This window comes from Hemicordylus capensis, chromosome 1 (genome assembly GCF_027244095.1).
Source record: "Hemicordylus capensis ecotype Gifberg chromosome 1, rHemCap1.1.pri, whole genome shotgun sequence".
In the NCBI taxonomy this organism is placed as follows: Eukaryota; Metazoa; Chordata; class Lepidosauria; order Squamata; family Cordylidae; genus Hemicordylus; species Hemicordylus capensis.
Window position 1 is genome coordinate 283,228,547 of NC_069657.1, and position 6,282 is coordinate 283,234,828.

Sequence of the window (6,282 nt, forward strand, 5' to 3'; positions counted from 1 at the left end):
AAGCTTGGGAAATCCTCGATGGACAAAAGATTGTTGTTTTTGATTATGCAGTCAATTCTTCTATCCGAGTCAGATATGCTCCCAATGAGGCACTAACTGATTCAATCCCCGCCACTCGCGGGGTCAGGCAGGGTTGTGTTCTGGCCCCTTTATTGTTCAATCTTTTTATCAATGATTTAGCGCAGTGTTTAGAAATGATAGATTCACACGCCCCAAAATTGGCTGACATTCATGTGCCAGTGTTGTTGTACACGGATGATGCGGTGTTATTGTCCCAGACCCGTCTTGGTCTTCTTAGATTGCTGGCAGCCTTTGCCCATTATTACAATGACAATAACTTATCTATTAACTATGAGAAATCTAAGGTCCTGGTTTTCACTAAAGCTAGGAAACTTTATAAGTGGGTGGTAAATAAGGAGAATATCGAGCAGGTTTATAAATTCAAATACCTTGGTATACATTTCCAATATAATCTCAACTTGAAATCTCAAAGATTGTATTCTATCTCTATTGCTCGTAAAACTCTCAATGCTTTTTTGCGATTCTACTATTCTAAAGGAGGCCAGTATATACCTATGGCTCTCCAAGTTTTTCGAGCAAAGATTGTAGCTCAATTACTCTATGGCGTCCCACTTTGGATTCAGGGAGTAACATCAGAGATGGAAACGGTTCAGTCATTATTTCTTAGGGCTATCTTTGGGGTACCCAGATGTGTACCTTACTCAGCATTATGTTTGGAATCTGGATCCCTTACTATTTTTTTTAAAGCATGGGAACTTACTTTCACCAGATGGATTAAACTTTGCTTGGATATTCAGGAGCCCTCCTATTTTTTGTTTCTGTGGAGAGACTCCTTTCCTAGCCCTTGGCTGTCATATGTTAACAACAAAATATTGCAAACGGGTCTATCTCCCTCTGAAATTTTACTCATGGGAAATGAGAAGGCGAAGGTTACACTTATACAACGCCTTCATGACATTGAGCACCAGAATCTTGTTTCTAGGGGAAATAGGACCTGCTCTCCTCTATTTTTTGGTATCATGCCCCCTTCGGGGAATAGAGGTGCTAAATATTTAGCTTCCCTACACTTTTTAAAGTTTAGGATAGCTTTCACTAGGGCCCATATGAATGTGTTGCCTTCAGCCCTTTTGGAAAAAAGATTTAACAAGGGATCGTCAGATTTTGGCCTATGCCCTTGTGGTGCAGGCCTCCCTGAAACAGTTTCGCATGTGCTGCTATATTGCTCCCTGTACTCTGATACCAGGAAAGAACTCATATTCCCTCTATTAGAGCAATTCCCAGGAAGAGCTGACCCCTTTTATTTGAATTTTTGTCTTGAGGATCAAGATAATGAGATTACTAAGGTGGTGGCGAAATTCTTCTATGGATTCAGATTAAGATCCTGTTTAAGATCTAATTTTTAGGAGCTATTGTTTTGTCATGATAATTATGTACTATATTACTGCTGGTATATTTTGCTTTTAATCTTGTTTTGATTTTTGTATGTTTTCTGTATGGCCTATGGCTGTAATAAACTGATTCATTCATTCACTTCCCTTTACCAGTACAGTCAGGGGCAGGAGGGCTTTCCAAAATATAGAAGGGTCCGGAGGGGAGTACATTTGTACTTACAGGTATAAGCTGTGGCTGCAGCAGCCGCCACCGTGGGAGGGCATCAAGGGTGGTGATAGCTCCCCCCACAGCCCCACTGGCCTTCCCCTGAATTGCCTGTGATGACAGCAGCTCACTTCAGGGCTTCTCTGGCCTGGTTTGGACCTCTTTGTGACTTCCGTGCATGAACAGAAGCAATTTGCATGACCACGTGGTCACACAATGACCTCTGCACATGCACAGAGGTACTCAAATTGGCCCCCATGCATGTTCAAAGTCCAGAGCCAGGCCAGAGAAACCCTGAAGTGGGCCGCTGTCAGCACAGGCATGCCCATCTACCCCGGTAAATGGTTGTGTGAATGCTTGAGCTGCACAGAACCCAAGCAGACACAGAGTCAGGCACCTAGGGCGCCCAACTCATGGGGGAATTCCCCAATGCACCATGCTCCTAGCAAGACGATTGTACAGGGGATGGTAGGTATACTCCTGCCTTCCCCCCAGCCCTCCCTAGACACCAGGGATTTCAGTTGTCTGAATGGCCTTATAGTCTTTAATACATACTGTGGTTTAGCAGTTCAGTAATAGTTCTATTAGCTTCTTAACACACTACTGATGTCAGTCTAGATGCGACATCCTTTGTACATGGCAATATGTAAAATTGTTTATACACATTTTCCAAAGATTATGTTCAAGTAGGCAAAATGCTGAAGCTGTTCTCACGATCCGTGAGAAGAGCTTCTTCCAGGTCTGCGGGGAGGGAGGGCTTAGCCCGCTCTCTCTGCAGACGAGCAGCCGTAGTTGGGCGACCAGATCGTAGACGAGGTCGCTCGTAGTTGGGTGAGTGGAGCGGCTGCCCATATGGCTGCTGGCTCTGTCATGGAGCTGGTGGGGGCTGAGGTGATTGGGGGCCGTGTGGCCGCATTCTGGCTGCATTCCTGCTTGCAGCCTCCCAGCTGGCAGTCTACTCATGTGTAGCCGCGTGCCATGGCGACACACAAGCAACGAAATGTGGTTAATGGAGCGCTCACTCCATTAACCTCATTTAAGGGGAGGGTGCTGTAGGCGGGCTAGCCGCCTTGGGAGCATTGGGTTCGCCTGCGAGCCCGGTGGTTCCCATGATCCACGGAAAGCGGGCTAGGCTCCCTTGGCCTGCTTTCCATGGATCATGGGAATAGCCTTGTTATGTATCAAACAGGCCTTAAGTGGAATAGGCCTTAAGTGGAATTTTGTGAATCTTAATCTGTTTTGACTTATGCTTTACTTCTGATTTCAGTTTTGCCATTATTAGCAGTGTTTCTTGTACAGTGCACAATGGTTAATTCTAACATTCTATATAAATTAGTCCCGTTCTAAGAACTTATTTGCATCATCACAGCTCTGGGGATCCTGCTTAATGTGACTTAAACCAAGGAATTCTGCAGTATAATATTATTGAGTAAATTTACCTTTTGATTAATTCCTCATATTATTTGAAGGTTAATACTGAGCTACTTTCCCCCCTCTTTATGGGTTATTGGCAATAATGTGCAGAATCTGCCTTTTGATTAATTCTTCATATTATTTGAAGGTTAATATTGAGCTCCTTTCCCCCCTCTTTATGGGTTATTGGCAATAATGTGCAGATCGACATTTGACAAATGGGAAGTGATTCTTTAAGTGAAAACTGAAGCCAGGAATGGCCTTTAAAGCATGCAGAAGTGATCTGACTTCTTTCCTCTTTCTTCTTCCTCATGGAACCTTTTTCTTGGACTAAAAAGATGCTCTGAATTAAGCAGTAGAAAGCCACTTCCCAATTGACCAATGACTCCTAGTTTTCACAACAGTTTAGAATTTTTTCTGTCTCATAGTAATTACACAATTGTATATTATTGGATAAAAGGATGTCATACTGAAAAACGACAATGCAGCCTGATTCATCTGAAGACCTGATGGACATTCAAAATGCTCAGATAAACTAACTTGCAGAGAAATGTAACAATATGGGCCAACAAAACAAAACAAAAGGCTGGATAAGAATAATTATGAATAAGCACGATTTCAGTCTATTCAGAATCAGGAATGAACATGTCACTGATATATTATATAACATCCGCTAACATAAGAACCTACATTTTTACATCCAATATGGTTTGAATCATCCATTTCCCCCCTCAGCTGTAAATTGAGTGACACTACCCTATCAGCCTGTGGCTGCCACTGGAAATCATTTTATGTTTTCCTACTCCAGCAGCATACATTGATGGGGCTGGGTGCAGATCCCTGCTGAGTTCTGTTAGTAACAGGCTTTTGATATGCCAGGGCAACAGCCTGATTACATCTGGCTGAAGTGCTATCTTGATAGCCAATCTGTGCTCAGCTTACATGGCTCCTCAGCATGTGCTGACTGAGCTAGTACTCATCATGGGCTGAGGGCTTTCCAATGACAGACATACTGAAACATTCACACATAATGGCAAAGCACAGGTAGATAAACCCAAGGTTAATTTTTGTAAGCGTGAATCACATTACAGACATGCATCCAAACATAGCCAGATAACCTCTAGTTTCAGGGTAGGAGAGCCACTCCATCTTCCTGGTCCTTTGAGTCTACATCCCAGCAAGTTTTGAAGTGCTCACATCGCCAGACTGTGGGCAAGGAGTCAGAACATCTAGAGGGTGGCAGCCATTGACCATAATCTTCAAGGGTGTGTTCCAAGTGCAAATGTTCCAAACTGCCCAGTTTGGATGGTCTTTGGCTTGTTCCAGGCCTCACCCCCATGGCGGTGGCCATTTTGGAGGCTGCCACACATGCCCATTGGGGTGAGGCTTGGAAAAGGCCAAAGACTGCCTGAACTGGGCAATTTGGAAAATAATGGATGCCGGTGGGCGGAGGGGGAACTTCTGGAGACAGACAGACACACACACACACATGTGGCCTCGGAAAAGCCTCTGCAGCTGTGGCAGTGAGTTTTATTTCTATTTAAAAATATATTTTTTAATTATTATTTTTTAACTCATGAACCACCAGAACAGGCAGTCGTTGTGAGTGTGTGTGTGAGCTCAATACTGAACTGAACCGGGGGTGGTGGGGATGGTGGTGTTTGGTCCTATATCAAACCATCAAACCAAACCGGTTCTATGTCAAACAGGTTTGTTTCTGAACCTGTTCGCACATCCCTACTATGACCCCTTCCTCTCTAGGGATGTAGCCCAACTGGTTTGGCACCTCAGGATTGAAGCACCAAACTGGTTCCAGTGGGCACAGGCGTATCTAGCGAAAATAGCGCCTAGGGCAAGCACTGAAATTGCGCCCCTGTCCAAACATCTGACACCCATCTTTCAGATAACTTTACCATAATATCAGTTCAAAAATATAAGTTCAGAAACTTTCAGGAGAAAAAGGTTGTAAGCAACATACACATGCATAAACACACATACAACCATGCATGTGGCACATATGTGCCAGTCGCCTTCCCAAGGAAATGCAGGACATCCATGTGCTGGGCATGCCTCCATAGAGCTAAGCAGTGAAAGCTCTCTTTAGCAAATGCTCTGCCATCTCAGCACACCTCACTACAGGTTGCTACTTCCAAGAAACTCAGGGATGGGTTTTTTCTGTCCAAACAGCTTTTGCCTTAAAGGGAGATGGCTGCAATGGGAAATTCTAGGGGCCCCAAACAATCTGAAATTATCCAGCAGCTTACAATAGGCTTGGTTGGATCCAGCAGCCTGATCAGGAAGAAGGTGGAAGTTGCAACTAGGCACAGAACAGCAAAACAGTGTGATATTCAGTTTTTTTTTTTTTTTTTTTAAGCACCATACAAGTTAAAGGCACGCACTTTCCAAGTTTGAAATCCCACAAACCTTATAATCAGATTGGTTGACAATATGCAGATAAAGATAGAGCTCTGTATAGATAATTAAATAGCATGTGAGTGAATATTTCTATTTTATTCCATGCCTCTCCCCCCCACTTCAGTTTTGCCAGCTTACAAGGTATTAAACCAACATTGTCTTTTTAAGGGATGTTTTGTCCACTTACTTTTGTGCCATTTATATCTTCTTCTTTTTTAAATGCTCGGGTCCCTTGCCAACAACTTTGCATTCTTCTGACTACCTAGATCAGGGAAAAATATAGACTTGGGTCTTGCAGAGTCATTTGAGCATGTGCAGGGGCCATTTTTATTCTCAGCAGCCTTTTTTTAATTTTTAAAAAATGGCCACTGCACATGCTCATATGGTCCCTGCGAGGTCCTATGCCTTGCCAGACCTCACAGAGGCCTTCTGAGCATGTGCAGCAACCTCCAAAATGGCCTCCGCACTGATCTTTGTAGGCCCAAACAGGCCTGAAAATTAGCCCCAGACAGGCTGCAGCAGTGATCTAAGAGGCCGGCGGGGGAAGGGGGAAGCTTTGCAGCCCCCCCCACGCCCCTTAGGAAGCCCCCCGAAGGGGCTACAGGTTAAAAAAAAATAATTTTTAAAAAATCTGCAAATTGGGGAGGGGGTGGGGGGCAGCATGGCACTGCCCCCCCCAGTGGTGCCTGGGGCACGGCCTGGACTGCCCCCCCTAGTTTCGCCTATGCTGGCGGGCGCACCTGAGATAGTCCAATGGGGCAGGGATTGGTTCCTTTAAAAATGAGGAATGCAGGTGCTTATCTACTCCTCCACTGCCCCACCACTCATCTGGGACTA

At 44.5% G+C, this 6,282-nt stretch overlaps 1 long non-coding RNA gene across 1 annotated transcript in view; it reads right to left on the reverse strand.

Annotated features, from left to right (window-relative positions):
* The window catches only part of LOC128340552 (uncharacterized), a 39,926-nt gene that overhangs the window by 24,296 nt on the left and 9,348 nt on the right, over window positions 1-6,282 (reverse strand). Inside the window, exon 2 of the long non-coding RNA XR_008313792.1 lies at window positions 5,633-5,707. This is a non-coding gene — a long non-coding RNA (uncharacterized LOC128340552). The remainder of the gene's footprint in view (window positions 1-5,632; window positions 5,708-6,282) is intronic.